The sequence below is a fragment of the Protopterus annectens genome, chromosome 10.part0 (genome assembly GCF_019279795.1).
Source record: "Protopterus annectens isolate FY-2018-M chromosome 10.part0, PAN1.0, whole genome shotgun sequence".
NCBI lineage: Eukaryota > Metazoa > Chordata > Ceratodontiformes > Protopteridae > Protopterus > Protopterus annectens.
In genome coordinates this window covers 1681988164-1682016160 of record NC_056744.1, presented here as the reverse complement: position 1 = coordinate 1682016160, position 27997 = coordinate 1681988164, and the positions used below count along the sequence as shown (strand labels likewise).

The 27997-nt window shown below is 41.5% G+C and overlaps 1 protein-coding gene across 1 annotated transcript in view; it reads right to left on the bottom strand.

Annotated features, from left to right (window-relative positions):
• The window catches only part of LOC122814416 (oxysterol-binding protein-related protein 10-like), a 1436298-nt gene that overhangs the window by 938451 nt on the left and 469850 nt on the right, over positions 1-27997 (bottom strand). The gene's annotated exons all lie outside the window — the stretch shown is intronic.

The following is a 27997-nucleotide window of genomic DNA, read 5'->3' as shown; positions in this document are numbered from 1 at the left end:
AGTGTCCACATGCCTTACTATAAGTAGCCTCTAAATGTCGTCCGTCCTTCTTAGAATAACATAACAACCTCCTCAACCATTATCCAATCTCTCAACAAATAGATCCAAAAAATCTATCTTATCACTAGAATAATTCATGGTGAACACTAAATAATCTGTTAACTGGTTCATCATAGTATGAAACCCCATAAGTGTTTCGACATTACCTCGCCATAAAATAAAAACATCATCTACAAAGCGTCTGTAGAATACTACAGACTGTTTGTATTCCTCAGTTTCAAACAAGACCTCATGTTCCCAATGTGCCAAGAACATATTCACATAGCTGTTGGCGCATGGTGTCCCCATGGCAACGCCAGCTTGTTGTTGATATAATACTTCTTTGAACGCAAAAACATTGGTCTCCAAGACTAATTCCATAAATTGGGACAATAAATCTATCAGAACAGGTGAATATGTACTATGCTTAGACAAATAATCACTGATATATACAACCCCTACATCATTGGGTAATACAGTAAACAATGATTGAATGTCAAAGGTCACAAACAAGAGATCATTAATCTCCACTACCTTGGTCACACAATCATACAAATCCAATAGAAACTGCTTGGAATCTTTAAGTATGGTGGAATTATTATTTATTTAAAGACCGAGACAAATAAGAGATGGGAACCCTCACGTTATGAATACGGAGGTTAGAATTTCTTTACCATATACCAATGACTGTAATGTCCTGAAGGATATTGTTGCAAGCATTGGTCAGTATTATGTACAGACGATGGAATTAGGAAAGTGGTTGGGGATGAACCACGATTTATGTTCAGGAATAAGTTAAATCTGAGGAGGTTGTTATGTTATTCTAAGAAGGACGGACGACATTTAGAGGCTACTTATAGTAAGGCATGTGGACACTGTAACCAATGTGCCTACATAGATAGTAACACAGTATTCATACATCCAGACTCACATATGCAATTTAAGACTCAAGTAGGAGCCACATGTATGAGTGTGAATATTGTGTACCTGGCAGTATGCCAGTTATGCAGTGCATTTTACATTGGAAAGACTAATCGTCAGTTTAAGGATAGGATACGTGAGCATGTGTACCATATAAGAAAAGGTAATTTACATAATGCACTAGCTAAACATGTGGTTCAGTTAGGTAATGAACATCATTTTTTATTTAAGGCCTTGGAGCTGATTGAACCAAACATTTGGGGTGGAGATATTAGGAACCACACTGAGGACAGGGAAAGTAAGTGGATCATTAGATTGAGAGCTGACAGAGGCTCTGGATTAAATGAAAGAGCCTCTATAAAACCAGCCCTAAAGAAAAGGAGAAATATTAAATTTAAATGTAGTTAGCATAGGTTTGGATGATTCATACTTTCAAATATGTTTGTTTTTAAATAAGTAATGCTAAGGCAGCTGTGAGTTTGGTGTTATGATATACAAACGGTTCTGTTTATTAACTTTTAATACTATGATATGTGTTTGTATGTTTTAAACATTTTATAATATTTATTTATTCTCAATTTATATATGAGACAAAACATGTAGTTTCATATTGGTACTTTGTAAGTTCATATATATATACATATATATTTTTTAAGAATTTTAGCATATGTGTATGTCTTAATTGATATTGATATTGATTGTGTTTGTTTAGTGCAGTTTTTTGATAGGGCATTAGATAATATGACATTAGTATATAAGGGAGTTATGGGTAGCAGTTAATTTATCTGATGAAGCTCATTTTTGGGTGAAAGCGCTTATCAACTGCAGCATTGTATTGTATTTGTGTTTACAATACCTGGATTAAAAGTTTTGCATAAATTCCTGGATTATTGACTCTGCTTCACTTCAGCACTCACTTTTGGATTTATTTTAACTTTTCATTCACGAGTGTTTTCGGAGTGTTTATCTGGTTTAGGCAGTGTTTGGTACTTTATACTTTGATATTTGTTAGACATTACTGCATACTCAAACTGCTGTGAAGATGAAGTCTTACAGGCCACAGTGTGTGGCAGTATTTATTCAGTACACAAATTTGAATGCGCTGCTGTACTTAGATAAATGCAAGTGGGCAGTTAATTTATTTTATCTAGTATTATGTAGGTATTTTGTGTGAGGACTTGTTTGTAAGTGTACACTGAACATACTTCTACACCCCTATTAGCCAGCCAGATTGGTTTTCTAAGCCCATTTCATAAATGTGCATGTGTGTATATATGTATGCATGTTTATCCCTACAGTTGACTTTTTTTAAAGGAGTATGATAATGTTTGAGGTAAAGGGTATATATTTTTAATTATCCCCATTTACTGTGCAGTGCTAGTCATAGCAACACAACCCTAGTAAAGCAGAAAAGAAAAACTGAAATTTAACACCAGGGACACTGGCAAGTTTATTTAATTTTACACTACAGTGTACATGTAATTGCAGAGTCAGGTTAATAAAAAGTATTTTTATGCTGTATGCTCCACTATTATGAATGCTACATCTATTGTAGATGACAAAATTAAAAGACATACCTCGGAGGCATGTAGAGCAACTATAATTAACAGCTGCTTTTATTGTACTCTGCTGTTGCCATATATAATAAAGCTCTTCCTCCCTCAATTCTTTACTGGAATTAAATGCTCATTCAGTTACAGGGTGACTGAGTAACCAACACTAACACGAACTTTTGTTGCAAGATTGTGGAGGGAAGAGCAAGGCAGCATCAGCAAAAGCATTGCTGATGTTATGCAACCAGTATTGGATATATTACTGTACAGTGTGGTATACGCTGGGAGGTGTGAAGTCCTGAATTTACACCTTTTCTCTGCTAGAGGCCAACAGGTGTAAAGTTTAGCTTGTTGGGCTACAACTGGTAAATTTGTTAATATAAAGCTAGTGCCATCAGAAATCCCTGCATAGACTGCATCCATAGTAGCAGCAGCAGCCACAAAAGAAAAGAACAGTAGTACCAAGCACCAATCGATCACCACTAGTGTGCAGCTAGAGTGATTTCAGTTACTGTCTTCCTACCTGTACATGACACAAGCAGTGTTTTTTTTTTCTCAAGAGGAGATCAAAAATAATGAAACAGAATGTTTAGTGTGGAATGAAACAAAATAAGCATTTGCAAGTAGAGCTGAGCGTTAACTGAATGTATCTACTTACTTACGCATTTATTTCTATTTGTTCACTGGGATGGTCCAATTGAGCTGAACACTGCCCTTTTTAGTGGATTTCCATGAGGAAAGCTCCACACAGAATGCAATATAATACAGTGAAGAAAAGTGAACAATGCTGGTACAATGGCAGTAAAATTACAAGGCATTAAAATAACATGGTGGTACAGGACAGCTTCAAAGCAATACAAAACTGATGGATATAAACCAGCAATGGCTGGATACCATGCAAACATGTTTTGTATCAAAATATATAATTAGACTATGGAATGTGTTTGATGTGATATTCAGTACATCTTTGAACTGTTCAGAGTTTTGCAGAATGCTCAGATTTTTGCCTCATATTTTTGGTCCGTTTCTCATAAAATGGTTTTCTGGCAAATCACTGAGGATTCAAATCAGAATAAAATGACAGACATTCGACTTCCAAGCTTTATGCCCTTCATGCTAATTCAACACCTGTTATTCTATCAACTTTCTAAGATTGTAAGAGCAATACTTAAAAGTTGTCCCTATTTTTAGAGCTTTATCCCCAATGTTTATGGCTTTGCCCAGATTTTTTGCTCCAAGAGGTTGAGAGGTACGATCAGTGATGCTGCACTTGGGAAGTGCTGTGGTAATTGAAGGATATAGTATACACAGATGTACAGAGAGAACCGGATGCTCTGAATTTTATAGGACAGTATTTGTAGAACAGAGTGATGAGTAGAGAATCAATAGTGGAAGACTTCTGCAGGACAGTAGTTACTATATACCGTGGTATGGATACTGAAATGTGGAACAGTGTTACAAGTGGGAGATGAGGATGGTGGCCAGATGGTGTAAAGAATGAGGATTTGTGTAGTACGCACACACTAGCCTTCTACTAGTGCTATAAAGTTAAAGGTGCAATCATTAGACATCAGGCAGCAGTATTTGTTATATTATGCTTGGGCAGTGTTTTATTCTTTCTGTTCTTAAGCCGTAAGGGATAGATGGGCATTGTATACAATGTAGTTCCACAAAATTGACAAGAACACTTGGGTGCATGTCCCCGCCCCCAAACCCACACACAAACACAAACCTTTAGTTTACTTCTCAGAATATACTTCTCAGAAGTGCAGGCAAGCATGGAAGGGCTGTGGCTGACTAAGTTTGCGGACGACTGCAAACTGGGTGCTATAATAGAGTCTCCAGCCGACATGGAGATCCTCCAGAAGGGCCTAAATGAGACTGATGCATGGTGTCAAAGCCATGGTCTCAAGCTAAATGCAAAAAAATGCATAGTAATCCCCTTTGGAAAAAACAGAGTACCCGCAAACTACAACCATAGGAGGTAATCCCCTGAAATCTGAAGAAGAAATAAGGGATCTAGGGACCCATGTAGATAGTCAGCTTTCCTTTGATAACCATGTTTCCAAAGTGGTTAGAAAATCCTTCTATGTGACCCACCTGATCACGAAAGGGTTCGCATCAAGATCTAAGGATGTAATGGTGCCCCTCTACTCTTCCCTCACAGACCCATTATCAAGTACAATGCACCAACTGAAATGTACCTGGCTAGACATCTCCAGCAGCTGGAGAGACCACAGAGATACCTAACCAAGAGCATTACTGGCCCCAAACAGTTGCCCTATGCAGCATGATTGAAAAAGCTAAGACTGTTCTCTGTTGCATACCGCTTTCTCAGAGGCGATCTCTGTCTAACGTACAGAGCCATGTCCAACCCAGAATTGTTGAACATGCTCCATCTTAGCAAAACCAAATCTACTCAAGCTACACGCTCTAGGGATATAAACCTCAACACAACAATGAACAGAACATGCTGGAGGGATAGATTCCTTTCACAGAGACTTCCCTTACTATGGAACAGGGTCCCGATCTACATAAGACAGAGCCCCTTCACTATCACTCTTCAAGAGGAACCTTGATGAGTGGATGGGTAAGAAAGTTCACACCGGGATCACACCAACAGCACTACTAGATAAGGGCCCAAGGGTACTAGCTGCTAGTACAAGGGTCTAGGGAACTACTAAAGGGGCGGTGAATACCGCACAACGTGGCTGGGCTAATATATGATTTCGGGCAGATAGCCCAGTACCAACCTATGAACCTATAAAAGTTTTTCGTCTAAGCCATAAAGGTACTGCTCTGTAATGGAATGTAAAAGTTCAGAACGGATTATTAGAGAATGAACACTTTCCGCATTTACCTTATGAAAAGTCAGCAACCTCCTCTGTACCTAACCAGTGTGATCCCAGTTACTATTAGGTCAAGAAGTGGGTTGCACCACCTGTTAATGGTAAGGGTGTAAGAAAGTAATAGTGAAGTTCTCTGCATCAGCACACTGCATGGCAGATGTCATTCTGATGCTATGACACAACATGACAATGTCAATATAACTTGCTTTTCTTCTCTGGGCTCAGCTGCAAGAGAGAAAACCAGACCTTTTATCTGTTCGTTTCAGGAACATATTTTATTTTGCCTTAGAATGCTGCCCTACAGTTCATGAAATTTGCGACGTGACAAAAACAATGACAGTTAACAGCCATTTAATAGTACTGCACTGCTTACAATTTATGTACTTCTGCTTTAGAGTACACACATTAATATAAATCTTTTACAGACATAAAAGCAAAGCATTTTCCCCTACCAAATTCCTAAGCTAGTAGTATTAATATTAAAAAAAGTCTGACTTTTTAGGCTGCTGTCCATGATCATTTTTATCCTTGTCCCTGATTCAGGGGAAAATATACAGATACCTATGAGGCAAACATAGTATGGCTTTCCTTAACCAGCACCAAAATTGAGATGTTCCTTTTTGGTCAGCCTCCTCAATTACATTTACACCTGTGCAAGTTGTCTTCAGTTTTCAGAAGATACGTCATTACAGGGCTGCTCTTTTTAACTCTAGTAAGTTGTTAAGAATGCTGTTATTTTGAAAGTGGACTTCAGAAATTTTAAGCTACAGCATGACCCCTACCGCTCTGCCAGGTAACGTATATCAACTTTGCATATTTTTGTTACAATGCACTTAACAAAAAGAGGGAGTTTATTTCTAGGATTTGAACAACCAAAAAAAAAACATGATTCAGTGGGGAGACTAAACAGATGTTATGCTGGCTCACTTTTCCAAACAAATCATGACATTCAGGCTAGAGAGTCCCCCCCCCCTCCAAATGTGTTTTAAGTGATATAAATTTCTGGTCGGTTTCATTGTACTCATTGGCTAACTGGGTAACTCCACAAGGCACAAGATTCTTTTAAAAGTGACCCAAGGAGCACGGTCTGATTAACTTACTGTAACTCGCACAGTATGCAAACAGAAACTGAGGGATCCAATTCCCAGACTCGTACCTTTTAACTTTCTTGCACAGGAATTCTGGACAAAGCCAAAAATAATAGGGGAACAAAGATATATACATATTTAAATACTGCTCTATATCACCCCAAAAACAGCTAATTACAGATTTTGCATCAACATTCAATCTCTGTACAATAAGAAGTATGCAGTTCATAAGTCTGACATTAAATTCCTCAGTGATTTACCAAAAAAACAAAACAAAAATCAAACTATACGAGGGACTGGGCAAGAAAAACAGAAAAAAATCAGGGGCACTGCGCTCAATTAAGGACAGTTAAAATCTACAGCTCTACTACAAAACAACAGTATTAAGAAGGTCACGTATATGTATAAGTGTGTGTATGTATAAATATAAATATATATATATTTTTTGTTTTACATATTCATTCCCCATACATACGTATACAAGTTATTTTTTATTTGTCAACTGGGTAAGTAAACTACTTGACAGACTGGTTTCCAGTTAAACTGGTAGGGGTTGCTGGCTATGAATGGTTTAGGTAAACATTAAGTGACCAAAAACCATATCACTAAACAGCAACCCCTACTGTAGTAAAATGAGAAGTAAAAGTCTGCAAATGAGCTGTGGTGGGTGTAAAACTGTGTGTGAATGAACTCTGTAGGACTTCGCTAACATGATATGGTACAATAGCTTATTACAGTACATCTCTGCTACTAAATGCCAGTTAAGTTTGAGTGTTCACATCTCTGGGGCCATGCTGTCATTTAGAGGTGTGCACCAGCAGGTATGACAATAAAAATGGGACACCCCTGCTTAACACAATACACACACAAACAAAATGCACAGGTCTCACAATTGCATTCACATAAATCACATTCCTAGAACTTAATTTTGTCTAAATTATAAATTTATTTCTTGACATTCGATTACTTGGAAAGTCTGGTAGGAAGGGGTCCATTTTAAATGCAGGCCCAGGGAAAAATGCTCCAAAATATTACAAAACATTTTAAGCACAATTTTACAATCTTCAAATTTAATACAGAAAAATAAACAGTTTAAATAATTATACAAAATTAGACATAATATGAAAACACTGGTTAAGAATAGATACAAGTTATGTGACACTGATTTAATATTTAGAGAATTTTTAGCCAGTTTATAGAGAAATTAAAGGTAAATTAGTACAGTACAAACCGAAATTGCAAAATGAAATGAGAGAAAAGCAGGCTTATGGTATATTTAGAGAGGAAGCCAGTGGACAGATATTGATAGAATTAAGGAAGTGAGTGAATAAGGGAGAGTAAAGGAAGTGTAAGGTAAGAATACAAAAAAAAATAAAATAAAATAATAAAAGAGAATCACAGTTGCAACTAGCCAATCAGAAAATGGCAATGACAGCCAAATAAAGTTGAATCTAAAAATCTACACCAAATCAGAAACTTAACTAAAACATGCAACTAAACTGCAAACTTGAAAGAATACCCAACACAAAGCCACCACACAACCCAAACAGCATGCAGCCATAAATGAAGTAACCGCTGTAATTCCTATAAGGACAGTGTACTTGCTACCCCCCCCCCCCCCCCCGAAAAGGACTGTAGGAATCAGCAGCTTAGAATAAGGAAAATACACTGTATGGTAGTTTAACTACTTGAGAAGTGCTAGGTTTAGTGAGGTCTGGTTAGCCCCTATCTCGTCCCCAGACATTTTCACCTAATGGCAGTAAAGGCATCTTAGAAAGTTCCACACACACTTCCTGCAGTAATAATTGCTACGGTTGCTCAGGTATTTCTTTGAAAATATTAAAAAGTCATTTACAACAATATAGGAGAAAAGTACAGTTGTGTACACTTACCATAAATGTAGATGTTCGAGCATATTCACTGTTGCAGTCAGAACATTTGGGTTATCTGCCTGCAGGTAGCCCTCAGCCGGCCTGAATACCACAGTCTTCGGATTCCTATGTTGGATGCCGTCTCTTCTTCCATGACGTCAGGTCGTCAGGGGTACAAAACATGCAGCCAACGCCATTACATTGTTTTTTTTTGCCCCAGATGTCAGGTGCCCCCACAGTGGGAAGGAACTATATGTTATGGTACACCTCCATCAAAAAGCAAATACACCAGAAAAACTTAAATATACCAAACAAGAAGGAAAGGTAGAGCCAAGAGAAGTCAGGGGCTGGAGAGAGGGTAACCAGGACTGCAACAGTGAATACACTCGAACATCTACATTTATGGTAAGTGTACACAACTGTACTATGTTCTTCATGTTTCACTGTTGCAGTCATCACATTTGGGTTGATTCCCAAAGCTAAGGAAGGTAGGAGGATGTTAAAGAGCATTAGGGCCAGCTATTAAGCCCTGCAGTACTGCAGTGGCAAAACTATCTCTGGATTTAGAAAAAATAGGCACGTGGTAATGCTTGGTGAAAGTATGTACAGAGCTCCAGGTAGCAGCTTCAAGGATGTCCCTGGTAGGGACTCCTCTGAGAAAGACTGCAGAGGTAGATGCAGCCCTGGTGGAATGTGATCTTATCCCCATGTGGGGTAGGTTTTCCATGGTGCTTGTAGCAGAAATTAATGCAATGGGCTATCCATTTGGAAATGGCTTGCCTTTGAAATGGCCTTCCCCTCTGCTTCTGTAGCAAAGCCATCTAGCAGCTGTTCAGATTTTCTGAGAGGCTTAGTCCTGTCCAAATAAAATCCAAGTTGTCTGTGCATGTCCAGGGAGTGCAGTATTCGTTCCCCTTTGTTTTGTGGATTAGGGAAAAAAGTAGGCAAATGAATCGACTGATTTAGGGTCACACTAGACACCACCTTGGGCATAAAGGAAGGATTGGTCCTGAGGGAAACCCTGTCTGCATGGAAGATAATGAAGGGTTCCACTGCCATGAGGGCCTGAAATTCAGACACTCTTCTCGCTGAAGTGATGGCTAGAAGGAAGGCTGTTTTCCAAGAAAGGAATTTCAACTCTGCTGTTGCAGCTGGCTCAAAGGTGGGGGGGGGGGTGAGCTTTTCCAATACAAAGTTAAGGGTCCCAGACTGGAGTGGGGGCTCTCCTGGGGAGTCTTAAATTTGTGGCCCCTCTAAGGAATAGTTTTAGCAGGGGGTGAGAGAAGAGGGGTGGCTCAGGATTATAATGTGCTGAAATGGTAGAGGCATGAATTTTAATTGACGAGAAGGATAGGCCCTTGTGAAGCATTTCTGTTAAGTACTGAAGAATATGAGGTAAGCTGGGCACCATTGTGCACATCCCCTGAGTCTGGCTCCTGGAACAGTATCTTTTCTACTTTTCAGCATAGGATTTTCTAGTGCTAGGCCTCCTTGCCTCCAGAATGACATCTAGCACCTACTTACTGAGTGATGCTATTGGAGAGCTCAAGGAATTAGCCAGGCTGCAAGGTTCAGGGTTTGAAGCTGAGGGTGCATAATCTAGCCTGCCTGCTGGGACAGCAGGGAAGGGGTCTGAGGCAGGTGCCATGGTTCCAGCAGTGTCACACTGTGCAAGAGGGGGTACCAGTGCTGGCATGGTCAGTCTGGTGCAATCAGTACTGGCCTTGGCTTGTCCTGTTTGATCTTTAGCAGAACCTTTGAGAGGAGAGGCAGAGGAGGAAAGGCATAAACCGAGAGGCTTTCCCAGATAAAGGACAGGGCATCCACTTTCCAAGCTTGACTGTGGGGAGTCCTTGTGCAGAATTTGTCCAATTGGTAGTTCTGAGGGGAGGCAAACGGGTCCTAGCTCTGGAGTCCCCCATTTGTTCCTCAAGAGGTTGAACATTTTTGGTTCTAGTTTCCATTCGTGTGGGTCCATGAGATTTCTGCTTAAGTCATCTGCCAGTGAATTTAGCTTGCTGGCAGGAATTGAGCTTGTAGGTGCACTTGGCAGCTCAAGGCTGTGTTCCATAGAGCCATGCCTAGTCTGCAGAGAGGGTACGAGTGGGTCCCACCCGCTTGTTTATGTACCACATAACTGTGGTGTTGTCTGTCTTTACCAACAGTTGTCCTGGAAGAATGCAGTCTTTGAAGGCGGTCAGGGAATTCTGTACAGCTAACATTTCTTTCTGACTGATATGCAGGTGCATCTGTCACAGGTTCCATTTGCCCTGAATGCACTGCCCTGCCAAGCGAGCCCTCCATGCATAGTCTGATGCATCTGTTGTTAGGGTTTGGGCAGCAGGGGATAGAGTGAAAGGGAGCCCCTTGCTGTGGTAGCAGGCCTCTGCCCACCAAAGGAACTCTGTCTTTATACAAGGAATGATAGGAATCATTGATTCCAGGTCCTAAGAATGTTGACACCATAGGCTTTTTAGATACCACTGTAGTTTCCTCATATGCAGTCTTGCATATGGAATTAGTAGAATGCATGAGGTCATGAACCCCAGGGCTTGCAGAATTTTCCTTGCAGATAGCTGAGGTTTTGTGGCCAATAGCTTGAAGTAGGTTGTCAAATAAACTTGTTTCTCCGGAGTGAGGAAAGCCATCTGGGAAGTTGTGTTCAAGCTTGCTCCCAGGAATACAATTTGTTGGCAGGGTACTAGGTGAGATTTATTTTAATTTATGGTGTACCCCATTGAGGTTAGATGATGTTCATCGTGTTTCACTGTTGCAGTCATTACACTTGGGTTATCCTGCTGGCAGGCGACCCGCAGTCGGCCTGAGTTCCAAAGTCTTGTTCTGTCGTTTGTTGCTGTTGCCTCTTCCCTGACGTCAGTGCGCCAGGGGTATAAAAGTTGCAACAGACACCATTTTTTTCAGTCTTTCTTGCCACGCGGTGCCCGAAGCAAAAGCAGTTCGCAAGTGCCGGTCGGCCGTCTCCTGACATTTTCAAAATTGAATTTCAGAACCAAAGTCTTCAATACAGCTAAGTACCCCGTTGGGGAAACTTTTTCTTGCTCCAGGCCGATGTCAGTAAAAGTTAATAATTGTATTTCTTGTGGGAAGCAAATACCTCATAAGGACTTTCACTCTTACTGCATTCCTTGCCTAGGCCCTGACCACGACGTTACTAGTTGTCGGTTCTGTGCTAGATTCAATAAACGCACTAAACGTCGGTTTGATTTTGCTTTACATTATTTTGGATGAAGATTTAATTACATAATGCCATCGGAACAAACGACGACCGGAATGTATAAAAAACGCAAAGACAAAGAAAAAGACAGGTATCCAAGGTTCAAAACAGACGACGAAGCCTCTTCTAGGCCAGACGCCAGTTCTCAGTGAGGCACTTTCACAGCCCCTGACACCTGCTACCTCAGAGCTACAGGCCAAAACCGACAGCCACATGGAGACACCGAGGCCTGTGGAAACTCAAGGTATTGGGCCTACGGAAACTATACCCTCAGATGGGTCCAGAGCTGCTGAGCAGGCACCGGCTTCTGAGGGTGTTTTCAGACCTTCACAGCTTACAATTAAAGCTACTACAGCAGCAAATGCAAAGTCAAAAACACCATTAAAGACAAGGACACAAGTGCAGCATTCTCCAGAACAGTCATCCATGCCAAAGAAACAGATGCTTAAAATGGCCGAAGACCTTAATACTTTAATCAGGGGTTCCCGTCCCCCTCCTGACAAAAGGCCTAGGCAAGACACTGATTATGATTCCTCTGATCAGGCTTCCATTTCTTCTGATTCTTCTTCCGACCAGGGCTATTCTCTCCCTCCCTATGAGGACTCTGATGCTGAAGAGTCCATTCCTTCAGCCTCACCGCCTGAGGATTACTCTTTTGGGGAAACCCTGCACACCATGAGGAAGCATTTCCATTGGGAGAGCCAGGATTACTCAGAATCCAAGAAAAGGCTCAGAGATTTCCTTTTATTGCCTCAGCACAGGCCCCTGGCTATCCCCCCTGTACTTGTTATTGTAGATGATGTTTTTTCTGAATCCAGTCTGTCTCCAGATTATTTACCCCCTGCACCAGTAAAGCCAGACAGGCACTACAGGGTCCCTGGCTCTCAAATTTCTTTACAAAAACCCAGCTGCAGACCCAGAAACAATTTATCAGGGTCCTAAAGGGGTTAAAGCTTCCACTGCCAAAAATCCTGTCCCCTCAGATAGGGATTCCAGAGCTCTGGACAGATGGGGGAAAAAAGTTTACTTTAGCTGTAAGAGCTTTAAACTGTCAGTTTCACATACTCAAATATCAACAGTATTTCATGTCATTGTTAAAGCAGAAAATGGTTACAAATATAGAAAGTCCTGACAGTAAAGAAATGCAGGATTTATTGCATGCAGTTAAACAAGTGGGAAAGCATACTCTGCAATGTGGTTTTGATTGATTAGAGGCATCTTGTAGAGCCGCAGTTACAGGCTCAGTTATTCGAAGACATGCTTGGCTGAAAGAACAAAGTTTACCTGACCATGTTAAAGTAAAATTATTGGATGCTCCACTACAGCATGATACTTTGTTTGGTGTTAAGGCAGAAGAGGTGTTAAAGAAAATGGAGGATAAAGCAAAGTCAATGCAAACTGTGAAAGATTTCTTACAGGTTCAACCACCTAGATTTAGCAGAAACTGGCCTTCAAAAAATTGGTCCTTTCCAGTGTCAGACAGGCCACAAAGAGGCAGATACAGATGCCCAAGAGGCAGATCTCAGCCCCAAGGCTCCTACAAACCTAAACAATGGGGTGATTCAGCCCCCAAAGGAGGAGAAGATAAATCACAACCTTATAGGAAACGGTCACAATGACTTCCCCCTGCAAATGCCAAGCTCTTACCAGTCGACAGCACCCCTAGAGGAAAAGCTAGCACTTTTCTCAAAAAAATGGTGCATGATCACCCAAGACCAATGGGTGTTGAATATAGTTTCTCAAGGGTACAGGTTCCACTTCCACATGCTTCCAAAACCAAAAGGTATGCCAAACCTGCCACAAAACCAATGGGGAGAGGCACAAAACCAGATTGCAGCTCTTATGGATATGGGAGCTATTCAAAAAGTTCCACAAGAAGAACAGGGCCAAGGATTTTACTCACGACTTTTCTTAGTACCCAGAAAAGACAAAGCCTGGAGACCAATACTGGACCTGTCAATCCTAAATACTTTCCTGGATATTCCAAAATTCAAAATGTTAACTCTACAACAACTTCTCCCCATGCTGGGCAAGGAGGCTTAGCTAGTTACTTTGGATCTCAAGGAGGCATACCGGCACGTCCCAATCAAACAATCGTGCAGAAGATACCTCAGATTTATAGCAGGCTCAATGCATTACCAATTCTCTGCATTGCCCTTTGGCTTATCTACTGTGCCCAGTGTCTTCACAAAATGCCTGGCACCAGTAATTGCATTTTGCAGACAAAAAGGAAATCAAATATATCCCTACTTGGACGACTGCCTTATTCAAGCAGAGTGCAAGGACATTCTTCTAAAGCACCTGGCGTTTGCAAAAATATTGCTAATTTGCCTAGGGTACACAGTAAACGAAAAGAAATCAAAACTAGTGCCCTCTCAAGAGATAATATTCTTGGGTGCAAGCTTAAATACAAATGCCCAGATGGCTTATCTCACGCCAGACAAACAAAGGCAACTGACTCATTACTTTCAAATGATGGCAACAAAGACCCAACTCCCTACAAGAAAAATTCTGCAGGCCCTGGGTTTCATGGGCATCTTGCATTCTACTAATTCCATATGCCAAACTGCATATGAGGAAACTACAATGGCATCTAAAAAGTGTTTGGACTCAGCATTGTCACAGCCTAGAGACAATCATAACCTTGATTCCCTGCCTACAACAGGAGTTTCGATGGTGGTCCCAGGCCTGTCACCACAACAAGGGGTAGCCTTTCACCTTACCTACAGCCAGGCAGACAATAACAACGGATGCATCGGATTATTCCTGGGGAGCACATATGGCAGGAAAATGTATTAAGGGCACATGGCCCAAGGAACAAAAGCATCTTCACATCAACCAAAAAGAGATGCTAGCTGTACAGAATGCCCTGACAGCCTTCAAGGACCTAATACATCCAGGACAATTATTAATAAAGACGGACAATACCACAGTTATGTGGCACATAAGCAAGGGGGCACACATTCCTACCCCCTATGCAGACAAGCCATGACTTTGTGGAACACAGCAGTGACCTAACAGGTACATCTGCAAGCACAATTCCTGCCAGGAACAAAAAATACACTGGCAGACAAACTAAGCAGAAATCTCATGGATCCTCACGAATGGAAGCTAAATCCACAAGTGTTCAACATGATAACAAGGGAATGGGGACGCCCAGACATAGATCTTTTTGCCTCCCCTCACAATTGCCAAATACAGAAATTTTGCACAAGGACTTCTCACTCTCAAGCATGGAAAGTGGATGCTCTATCTTTCAGCTGGAAAAACCTGACAGTCTATGCCTTCCCTCCGATGCCTCTTCTCACCATGGTGCTTCTAAAAGTCATACAAGAGAGACCAAAAATGATCCTGATTGCACCAGACTGGCCACACCAGCACTGGTACCCAATCCTAAAGACTTTGTCCCAAGGCCCACCTTGGCCTCTACCTCAAATCCCTTATCTCCTGACACAGCAAAACAATCAGATTCTGCACAGTCAACTCAGAACCTTAAACCTGGCAGCATGGCAGATAATGTAGCCACTCAGACTGCACCTCTCTCTAAAGCTGTTATGGATGTAATTTTGGAAGCCAGGAGACCCAGCACTAGGAAATCTTATGCAGAAAAATGGAAGAGATTCCGTGCTTGGAACCAGGCACAAGGGCTCGACCCACTGGTCCCCAATATATCTCAGATTTTGCAATACGGAGGAGCATAGGGTGACGTACAAGAGTGGAGGAAGATGCACAAAGGTGGATTATATCCTACGTAGGAGGGCCAGTCTGAAGGAGATTGGAGAGTGTAAAGTGGTGGCAGGGGAAAGTGTAGTTAAGCAGCATAGAATGGTGGTCTGTAGGATGACGTTGGTGATCAAGAACAGGAGGAGGAGTGTGAAAGCAGTGTCAAGGATTAAATGGTGGAAGTTAAAAAAGGGTGATTGTGAAGTGGAGTTTAGGGAAGAGTTAAGACAGGCACTGGAAGGCAGTGGAGAGTTACCGAATAGCTGGGTAACTACAGCATAACTAGTAAGGGAGACTGCTAGAAAGGTGCTTGGTGTGACATCTGGACAGAGGAAGGAGGACAAGGAGACCTGGTGGTGGAATGAGGAAGTACAGGAAAGTATACAGAGGAAGAGGCTGGCGAAGAAGAAGTGGGATTGTCAAAGAGATGAAGAAAGTAGACATGAGTATAAGGAGATAAGGTGCATGGCAAAGAGAGAGGTGGCGAAAGCTAAGGATAAGGCGTATGGAGAGTTGTATGAGAGACTGGACACTAAAGAGGGAGAAAAGGACCTGTACCGATTGGCTAGACAGAGGGACAGAGCTGGGAAAGATGTGCAGCAAGTAAGGGTGATAAAGGATAGTGAGGGAAAGGTACTCACAAGAGAGGAGTGTGTGTTGAGTAGATGGAAAGAGTATTTTGAGAGGCTAATGAATGAAGAGAATGAGAGAGAGAAGGTTGGATGATGTGGGGATAGTGAAACAGATTAGCAAGGAGGAAGTAAGGACAGCTATGAAGAGGATGAAGAATGGAAAGGCTGTTGGCCCAGATGACATTCCAATGGAAGCATGGAGGTGCTTAGGAAAAATGGCAGTGGAATTTTTAACTAGATTGTTTAATGAAATTTTGGAAAGTCAGAGGATGCCTGAGGAGTGGAAAAAAGTGTTTTGGTACCTATCTTTAAGAATAAGGGTGATGTGCAGAGCTGCAGTAACTACAGAGGGATAAAATTGATCAGTCACAGTTTGAAGTTATGGGAAAGAGTAGTAGAAGCTAGGTTAAGAAGGGAGGTGATGATTAGTGATCAGCAGTATGGTTTCATGCCAGGAAAGAGCACTACAGATGCAATGTTTGCTCTGAGAGTGTTATTGAAGAAATACAGAGAAGGTCAGAAGGAGTTGCATTGTGTCTTTGTAGACTTGGAGAAAGCATATGACAGGGTGCCTAGAGAAGAGTTGTGGTATTGTATAAGGAAGTCGGGAGTGGCACAGAAGTATGTAAGAGTGGTACAGGATATGTACGAGGGTAGTGTGACAGTGGTGAGGACTGCAGTGGGAGTGACATGATCCGTTTAAGGTGGAGGTGGGATTACATCAAGGATCAGCTCTGAGTCCTTTCTTATTTGCAGTGGTGATGGACAGGTTGACAGATGAGATCAGACAGGAGGCCCCGTGGACTATGATGTTTGCAGATGACATTGTGATCTGTAGTGAGAGTAGGAATCAGGTTGAGGAGACTCTGGAGAGGTGGAGATATGCTCTAGAGAGCAGAGGAATGAAGATCAGCAGGGCTAAGACAGAATATATGTGTGTAAATGAGAGGGAAGGTAAAGGAATGGTGAGGATGCAGGGAGTAGAGTTGGTAAAGGTGGACGAGTTTAAGTACTTGAGATCAACAGTTCAGAGTAATGGTGAATGTGGAAGAGAGGTGAAGAAGAGAGTACAGGCAGGGTGGAATGGGTGGAGAAGTGCGTCAGGAGTGATTTGTGACAGACGGGTACCAGTAAGAGTGAAAGGGAAGGTCTACAAGAAGGTAGTGAGACCAGCTATGTTATATGGGTTGGAGACAGTGGCATTGACAAAAAGGCAGGAGTCAGAGCTGGATGTGGCAGAGTTAAAGATGTTAAGATTTGCACTCAGTGTGACTAGGATGGATAGGATTAGGAATCAGTATATTAGAGGGTCAAGCTCATGTTGGACAGTTTGGAGACAAAGCAAGAGAGACGAGATTGCGTTGGTTTGGACATGTGCTGAGGAGGGATGATGGGTATATTGGGAAAAAGATGCTAAGGATGGAGCTGCCAGGTAAGAGGAAAAGAGGAAGGTCTAAGATAAGGTTTATGGACGTGGTGAGAGAGGACATGCAGGCGGTTGGTGTGACAGAGCAAGATGCAGAGGATAGGAAGAATTGGAAAGAGATGATCCGCTGTGGCGACCCCTAACGGGAAAAGCCGAAAGATGATGATGATGACTGAGATGTTGGACAAAGGCCTATCTTTTTCATCTATTAAAATCCATGCCTCTGCCATTTCAGCTCATTACAATATGGATCCTCCTATTTTTTCACAACCTCTACTACGACAGTACCTCAGAGGGGCAAAGAATATAAGACCCCCTAGGAGAGCACCAGTACCTACTTACACTGCCTCCATCTGAACCAGCCAGCACAGCTGATCTAAAATTCTTGTCATGGAAAACTGCTCTGCTCCTAGCAATAACTTCAGCAAGAAGAGTCTCAGGCATTGATGGCTGTGGAACCTTTCCTCATTTTTCACCAGGACAGGGTTTCTCTAAGGACGAACCCAACATTCATGCCAAAAGTGGTCTCCAATGTGGCTTTAAACCAAACCATTCATTTGCCTACTTTCTACCCAAATCCCCAGAATAAAGGGGAAAGACTTCTGCATGCTCTGCATATACACAGGCAGCTACAATTTTACTTGGACAAAACAAAAGCTTTCAGAAAAACTGAGCAACTGTTTGTAGCATTTGCTGCAGGACCACAAGGAAAACCTATTACAAAGCAGACAATCTCCAAATGGATAGGACACTGCATCCGCTTCTGTTATGCACAACATGGCAAATCTGTGCCCAAGGGCATTAGGCCTCATTCTACCAGAGCAGCAGCCACTTCAGCAGCTTTCCTCAGAGGGGTGCCAACCAAAGACATATTAGAAGCTGCAACCTGGAGCTCAGTGCACACTTTTACCAAGCACTACCACCTACCTCTCTACTCAAAATCCAGAGCAGGCTTTGCCACTGCAGTTCTGCAGGGCTTGTTAGCCTCGCCAAATCCAATCTAGACCCAGCCACCCAACCTCAGCTTTGGGATTCTTCCCAAGTGCAATGACTGCAACAGTGAAACACGATGAACATAGTACAGTTGTGTACCTACCATAAATGTAGATGTTCGAGTGTATTCACTGTTGCAGTCCTGGTTACCCACCCACCATCCCCCTCTTTGCTGGGACTATTCTGTACTTCTCACCTCTATACAACCTATGTGGTGTATTTGCTTTTAGATGAAGGAAATGTTTACAGTAATATATGCATGGTTGTTTGGCATATTTTTATCTTTTCAGCCTTCATACCTGGGGGCACCTGACATCTAGGGCAAGAAAAACTGAAGAAAATGGCATCGGTTGCAACTTTTATACCCCTCGCGCACTGACGTCAGGGAAGAGGCGACAGCAACTGACGCCAGACCAAGACTTTGGAACTCGGGCCGACTGCGGGTCGCCTGCCAGCAGGATAGCCCAAGTGTAATGGCTGCAACCCAATACACTCGAGCATCTACATTTATGGTAGGTACACAACTGTACTTTTCTTTACGAATGCCAGATGTTGTAATAGCAAGTCCTGGCTTTCTGCCTGAATCAGACAATCGTCCAAGTATGGGTATATCTGAATATTTCTCTGCCTGCAAAATTCCATGGCTGGAGCTAGACACTTGGTGAATACCCTGGATGCAGTAGATAAGCCAAAGGGAAGTGCAGAGAACTGATAGTGCATGGAGCCTGCCCTGAAGCGTAGGTATTTCCTGCAAGATTCCCTTACTGGAATGTGCAGGTAAGCTTCCTTTAAGTCTAAGGTTGCCAGCCAGGCATCTTTGCCTAGCATAGGAAGAAGCTGTTGAAGTGTTAGCATTTTGAATTTTGGAATTACCAGAAAGGTGTTTATAATAGAAAGGTCCAGGATAGGATGCCAGGAGCTGTCTTTTCTGGGTACCAGGAAAAGTCTTGAATAAAAACCTTGTCTCCTTTGTTCTGTTGGGACAAGTTGAATAGCCCTGATACTTGGAAGAGAGAGAACCTGCAGGCCTCCGCCCACTGATTTGGGGGTAGATGTGACCAACCATTTGGGGTTGGTAGTGTGTGGAAATGAAATCTGTGTCCTTGGGGAAACTATGTTCAAAACCCATTTGTCCTGGGTAATGAGTTCCCAGTTTTTTGCATGCAGGGCGAGCTTTCCTCCGAAGGGGGCAGGCAGTTGAGCAGGGCTTGGAAGAGTTAAGGTTAAGTCACTGTGACATTTTTCCGTAGGGGGGTAGCTTACTACTCCCTGCTTTGGAAATGGGAGCCCCCCACTGCTTAGGTCTGTGCGCAGCCTGAGACTGCAACTTAGGTGGTCTGCTGTTCCTGGGTTTGGACTGAAGGCTTGAAAGAGACTGGAAAGGACCAATTCTTTGAAGGCCAATGCCTACTAAATCTGGGAGGCTGTACTTGTAGGAAATCTTTAACAGTTTGCATAGATTTAGCTTTTTCCTCCATCCTTTTGAGGACGACTTCTGCTTTGTTGCCAAAAAGGCGGTCTTAGTTTAAGGGAGCATCCAGTAATTTAGCTTTAACATGATCTGGCAAGTTTTGCTCCTTAAGCCAAGCATGCCTTCGAAGTACAGACCCAGTGACAGCAGCCCTGCAAGATGCTTCTAAAGCATCAAAACCACATTGCAAAGTATGTTTACCAACCTGTTCTGCAGAATGCATTAAATCCTGTAATTCTTTGTGTTCAGCACGGTCAGGAATCAGCATCATTTTCTGTTTAAGTAGTCCCATAATATGCTGCTGATACTTTAACATATGAAACTGGCAGTTTAAAGCCCTAATGGCCAAAGTAGAAGTGTATACCTTCTTACCCCATCTATCTAAGGCTCTAGAATCTCTATCAGAAGGATGGTATTTTTGGCAGCAGTAGCCTTAATGCCTTTTGTTCCTTGGGAAATGGTCTTTGGATCTGCAGTAGGATTCTTGAAGAGGAACCTGTGAGTGTCAGGTACTCTGTAATACCGGTCAGGTTTTCTGGGAGCTAGAGGTAAAGTGTCTGGGAAAAGGCTCGATTCCAAGAAAGCATCATTTACAATGTCCAGAACAGGAGGGATAGCTAAAGGTCTGTGTTGAGGAAGGAGTAAGAATTCCCTAAGTATATTTTTGGAGTCAGAGTAATCCTGGCTTTCCCAGTGGAAATGCTTCTTAAGTGTGTGCAAGCTTCCACAGAAAGAAAAATCTTCTGGAGGGGAATCCTCATAGGTAGAGAAGGGCAAATCCTGGTAATTAGAAGGAGCAGAAATATCAGATTCCTGATCAGAAGAAAAATCAGTTTTAGATCTCTTAGAGGGGGAAGGCTGGCTTCCCCTAATTAAGGTAATAAGGTCTTCAGCCATTCTAAGCATTGGTTTTTTAGGCATATGGGCCTGAGCCTGTGTTTGGATGTCGGTTTTCTAGGCGTGGTGCGAGTTTTAGGCCTGGATGAAGATGATGGCGTTGGTTTAAAATGCAAGTCTGTAGACCTGAATATACCCTCAGAAGCCGGTGCCTGCACAGCGGCTCTGGACCCATCCAAGGTAGAAACATCCGCAGATTCCATAGTCAAAGAAGCATCTCACGGCATACCGGACTCCGAATGGATCTCAGTAGAGGCCTGAGAATCTGAAGTGGCGGGTATCAGGGGCTGCGAAACCACCTCACTGATTAATGGTGGACTGACGACTAGGTTAACGGAAGTGTCGTCGGCAGTTTTGGACCTATCCTGTCTGTCTCTGTCTTTATCCTTACTTTTTTTGGAAGATTGATAGTCGCATAGCTTAACGAAGGCATTTTGGTGTACTGAGACAGAGTACGAAAGTAATTTGCTGCAAAGATAGCCCAACGACAAATAGTTCAGGGGCTGAACAAGGCACAAAACCAACAGTGAGGGATGTCGTGGTCTGTACCTAAACAGGGGATGCAGTACGAATGAAAATCTCTATGAGGTATTTGCTTTCCACAGGGAAGACAATTGTTAACTTTTACCAACATCGGTTGGAGCAAGAAAAAAGATCCCAACTGGGTACTTATCTTTTTTTGAAGACTTCGGATCTGAAACTCGAAAACGAAAATTTCAGGAGTCGGCCGACCGGCACTTGCGAACTGCTTCAGCTTTGGGCACCGAACGGCAAGAAAGACTGATGTAATGGCGTCAGCTGCATGTTTTATACCCCTGACGACCTAACGTCATGGAAGAAGAGACCGCATCCGACGCAGGAATCTGAAGACTCTGGCATTCAGGCCGGCTGATGGCTACCTGCAGGCAGATGACCCAAATGTGATGACTGCAATAGTGAAACACGAAGAACATCGATACTAGCTATGAAATGTTAGGTATAAAATAACTTTTGAATAAAAAACTCAAGTTTACTTCAGATGTATAGTAGTCATACTTACCCCAGCTGAACTACTCTATAGGCTGGTACACACTACAATTTTTTGGCCCATGAATTATTAACACTACAGCACTAGGCCGGAGCTCAGTCCCGCTTCCTGCAGTGACCTTGAGGCACCACAGACAGCTTTCTGTGGAGCAGTTTACAAGTACGGGAGTGGAACAGCCTGACAGATGATCTGAAGCCAGTCAAGGGTACTGGTAGGAAAGTCCCAGCACTCCCCTATCATTCCCCAGTTAGACACATTAAGAGACGCAAACAGTGCACAGCCTAGGCAGCACAAAAGGTACAAGAAGGGGAACTATATTAAGTACATAGTTTGTGTTAAAGGGAATTATCAGGGGCACATGTTGCTGTAAGTTACAGACTATTGATCTATTAATGCAAGTCACTGATATGAATCACTGTGCCCATATACTTGCAAGAGCAAAGTAAATGTTGCACAAGCTGTAGAAGAATGGTACATGTAATTTAAATGTTTCCTACATTTCTAATGTATTAACACTACAGTGCATTTTAATAGGACCCAGCCTATCTTTGATGTAACAGTAATGTAGGAGTTGTATATAATGAACTGTTTATTGATACCTTATGATGACATTTCATGTACACTGTAGTATTTGCAACAGTTAAACTTAGTAGTACAGTTATTGCAATCCTTTTTTCTTACACACTGATGTATTTTACTGGAGCTAAAACAGCATGCTTGATAAATGCCTATGTTTAATCTTTGTGAGTAGGATATGCAAGTAAGAACAGCATATAAACAGCAGCCATTATCCCCCTCCACTCTTGACACTCCCATGCTCCTTTAGACTATATTGTTCTCTAAGTAAACCATAGCAACCATAGCTGACCTAGAGGGTGCTTCACCGTGTTCTGTGCTGTTCTTTATCAGTGTCCTAACCTAGCAGCAAACAGGGCTCAAATAGACAATGTCTTACCTTTCTAACACAGAGAGAACATGCTTGCATAAAATATTAACTTCCTCATACTGCACCCTAAATTGCTAAGAATGGTTAGCACAACGCTAAGCAGACCACTGAAATACACATTCAGTCTCATCCCCATTACCAAATCCATTACACATAGTTTTGAACACTAATTAATTTCCTCTCCCCAAAGTAACTACTACTACTACCCACCAGTTACCGCCGTCTAATCTACGGGCAAACCTTAGAATATATTCAAAAGTATGGCATGCAGACAGACAGACGGCCAGGATTCTGTCTCTGGTACAGTACACTGACATCACTATATACTTTAAGTAACCAAATAATATGCACTGGTCTACTTAGAGATTCCATTTTCCTGGAGTTTAAATGTACCTTTCAAACTGTGGACCTCTAGCTATTTCAAGAGTTGAGCAAAACTGGCTTTGTTCAAGTAGTTCACTGGCTCCAAAACTACCTCAACAACAGGACTTTAACGTTTTAACAAAAAAATTAAATAAATCAAAAATTCCAGTCACGTGCAATAAATGTAACTTTTTTTTGTGTCATTTCTAAAAGCTGCTGCAGATACTCAAGTTCCACCTCTTCAGCATCTGTAACATACTACCTCACAAACAAACCACTTTCATCACCCAAGCCTGACTATGATCCACATTAACAAGACATTCAGCATGAACAACCACAAAAAATTTTAACTCCAATGGCTAGGTTTAACTTGCAACAAGCCTAGCCTGTAGCAGTTCTTAGACTGACTGCAAAGATGTATAAGCAAATGTATCCAATTAGGAATTACAGCAAAAACAATGTCCGATACAGGCACAGAGTCCCATACTCTGTGTCCTTTTTTTTAATATTTGCCAAGTTAACTTGGACAGAAGTAGAAGGGATTAAGGGAACCTACTAGAGTTGCCCATTAATTACAATGGCAGCTTTCAGTGTTGGCTGTCAAATGTGCCTCTCCACCCCTGGTCTCAATGTCATATTAACAGTAAATTCTTTTAAAATTAAGACTTTTAAAATGATAAAATGCTACAACCTTCTCCTGCTGCACCCTGACCTTCAGGTGACATGCATTTTGCTACAATTTCTATTAGGTTCTCTTCTAAAATAATACATTTTTTATTGTGGTAGGCAGTACCTATATTATGACCATAATTAAATGGTTGTCTGGTCTTTTTAATTCATATGGTTATTTTAATGTAATTAATTAGTTACTGGAAACAAAAATTGTTTGATGACGTCTTGCACATGACAGATGAAAGTGCTGAACATTACCAAGTGTTTCATTACTATTTGGCATGTCTTTTAGTTTAGATGTCAGATTACCGAGACTTCACATTTAACTGTTGATGACCAGTTTTCAGAAGAGGTAGTAATTCATCCACAAGGATGATGTGTCAAGAATGTCTCCTGATGCAACTGATGTATGCAGAAGCTAAAGTGCTCCTTGGGTTGATGAAGCTGGAGAGGAACACAACTTCCTAAGCAAAGCAATGGAACTAGTAACAGGAAGAGAGCTATAGTGCTCACCTATAACATCAATTGGGGTGCTTTTAGGAGTACTGCTAAGACTTGGAAATTTTGACAACTCATAGAAATTGCTAGGGCACTGAGTGATGAACTGAAGTTCACCAACAAAAGAATTGTTTACATGAACATGCTGTTATGTGATACATCTAACACTTGTGTTTCTAATGCATCAAAAAATCTAGCTACTTTTGCTTGTAGTACATGTTCTCCTGCTGGCCCTGGCTAATAGGCCATAATACTACAGTGTTATTTCCAGGATATATGGTTCTGGTGGGCCTTCTACAGACAGACTATATGCCATTTCCTGCATTTATGGAAGTTGTAGACTTTATGAGTAGGTGTACATCGTAAATAAATAGACAATACTCTGCTCAGAGATTCCAAAGTGTGCAACGATCATAAGTTGTTTTATTTTTTCACATTTTAGAGAAGGCTGACTGGACACAGGGGAGGAGATGTGACTAATGCTTTTAGTTCACAGATAGACAAGTTCATTGGTAAGTACTAGGCTGGCTGTCCTTGTGGGCCATTTTAAGCCTAGTCAATATTCCTTCCAAAGGAGAGATTAAAACCCTGTATCTGTGAGGTAAAGACCTTAACCATTATGATAACCCTGATTGAAAGAATGTTGAAAATATCACTGCAGATTTTTAATTGCTGCAAAAAAATTATTTTATATGCCTTTAAAAAACAGACCTCAGAAATCCCTTTAATGGTAAACCACAGATCAACATGTAATTTCTTTATGAAGACTGCTACAAGCAGTAACATCTGAAGTGATGACTTGTTCAGAAATTCTGTGGATAATACATGGAATCTGCTCCCTTCCCAAATATGTATGTGGACCATCTAAACATTTAACTTGTCACTGAGATCTTAACTTGTTTCGATGAATGTGGGCCTAAAAAAGGAAAAATGCCCCATGCAGACAATGCATTTGAAAGCCTTTCGTCTGTTTAGCTAAAGTAATCTTCCATTTCATCTTCTGTAATATCATGTTGTTTAAAAATGTTTTAACAAGTTAGAGGTCTCCTCCTTCCTACCAGTCCTATACTGTATGGTCTCTCCCTATTAACCTTAAACACTAGGGTAAAGGGTGCAAACAGTCATGGCAGTATGTTACAATAATAAATGCAAAGTAGAAAGGGTTGTTGAATATGCATCTTAATAGTTACGTTAAACTTTTACCCTCATATTGTTTAGAATATTTCTCCTAAGGCCTCCACTGAAAACATGTTTTAACCCAATTGGCAATCTGGTTATCAAAACCTAAGACATCTTATTCCTTTCTCTACCCATCAGACCTCTGTCTCTGTAATGACTTATCAGTGCTATGTCATTCTGATCCATAAATCCCAGGCTATCTGTGGCTTTTGTCATGAAAGTGCCCACAATACTAGGCCCACAAATTAATGTGTTGCTACACACATTGTACTCTCATTCAAGGTACAAGCACTGCTTGGTGAGCCGATTTGTCTGACATTGCCCTTTTTCATTTTTGAATTTTTTTTCGTTCCTATCCTTTTTTCTGACCATCAACGTATCCCTATCCTAATCCAATTGTTCTCTCAAAGCAAGACCCTATGACTCGTACATTCCCTGGTAATGAGTGGAAAGTAGACCGGAAAAGCAGGACCATCACTTCCCTGGAGGACTGGGTTTTTGCGAAGGCTCTGTCCCCAACTGTACAAGGCCATCGGCCTTATCAGGGTTTGTACATTCAAAGGGCATGTCATTCACTTTCATGAGTGATGTAACCCCTCAAGACCAAGCCCCCCCATCCTCTTGAATGCACTTCTCCTGTGTGGACACAGCCTTGACCCCCTGCTGCACAGAAATGGCCAGGAAAGAAAAACTTAAACTGAAACACTACAACAAACCAAACTACAACAAATACAAAAAAAGTCTACCTATCTTTTAAGGAACTTCTCAAAGTATTTAAGTGATACGCAAAGCAGCCAAAGATGTCTGTTGTAAACCTTGCTGCCCACAAGAAGGAAAACTGATGTCACTTGCTATCACATATGAAAAGCAAACAATGCAGTTATTAAAATCTGCAGAGTAACTTTCAATGAGTAACTGTCTTCCAGTGAGTGAAACAGACATTAATATAAAAATCACTAACAGTTTAAAATCAGAAAATTATCCTTTTAAGCCACAAGATATACATTTGAGATGATCTTGTGGTAGGCTAGAACACAAACAAAAATGTTTGTGGAGACCACCAACATGGAAAGTGGTGTACTTTATAAAGCTAAACAGAAAAATACAAAGTTACTGAACCTAAAAATAGTGATCATGTTAAATCGCAAGATCAGATAGGCTATCAACCAAAATATTTTATAAATGTCATATTTAACACAACTTTTCTGGGGTCATAATATCAGCAACATTAAACATGTTAACTGTTGCTCTTCTTCTTTTCAGGAAGATGGTTTCATAATCATAAGCCCTGCCTATGCTGCAGCATCAGCACATAAGAGCAGAGGCAATAGCGGAGAAAAATCTCCACATGTGGACAAACAACGGCCTTTCCATCAGAATATTTGACTGCTTGCCTGGTGGGAAATCTATCCCAGAAGAGCTTGCATTAAAGCAGGACTTCTTCAGTAGGGAGACCCTCCCAGTGAAGGGAACTCTAGAGTCTGCCTGGAAGGGACATGTAGGGGAGAAAATGAAAGGGGGGTGGAGGCAACTTGATGGCAAGCCTTTGTGGGAAAAGGTAATATCATGGTTTAACCTGAAAAGCCCTGGTTTAAACAAGGACTGAAAGCCATGGTGTTAATGATGTTGGCATCTCACAGACAGGGATTGCATGACCAAGGTGGTAACTCTTGGGGATTCTGACAAAAAGAAGATGCAAAGTACCAACAGTACACTTGAAGATTTACTCAGTGAATACCAAACGCTCAAAAATAGATTCACCCAAGGAAGTATAGTGGATGTATCTGAAGTAGCTTTAACCAACTTGTATACTGCAATGAATTATACTTCAGGGACAGACTTTGAAAAATGGACAGACTGCAAAATAACTAGAAATATATACAAGCAAAAATGTCTGCTTAAGTTAAAAAAAAATCCTTTTGGATTTCTATCGTAAATAAACTGCACTTAAATTGTCTCCAGTGGATGCCACTTGCTAGTACGCATGTATATGTGTGTGTGTGTGTGTGTGTGTGTGTGTGTGTGTGTGTGTGTGTGTGTGTGTGTGTGTGTGTGTGTGCGTGTGTGTACTCTTAACCAGGATATTTTACTCCCCAGGATGCAAAAATGGATTCCAGACAGTTGGCCATAGGCAAGCGTAGCTCTTCTACAATATACTTACTGTAGACTGTCTGACTGGTTTGAATTGAGATTAGTGAGAACACTGAGAATACTAAGAAACATGAACAACTTCAGCGTGGTTACTTTTGTCTGTTGGGTCACAAACTGTTGAGTGTAGCTGAAGAGACTCCTGTTTTTTTAATGTTGTGAAAAGTTTGAAATGTCATCTGACAAACATCCTGGTCAAAAGATACAGTCTGTAAATGTTACCTTTTTTTTTTTTTTTGGGTGGACAAACTGTGACATACTCTGAAATAGACTTTCACTGACTAGTGCGCTACCAAAGCAATGAAGCTCATCAAACAGGAAAGCAAGTGTAAAAGGAAATCTGGAAACAGTATAATCCATGAATGATGAAGGAAAACCAGTAAAGACCAGTTTTATAATCTAATTAGTGTGCTTCTGGAATAATCCACTCAAAACACCAAATGATAAAAACTTGTGATAGATTTAC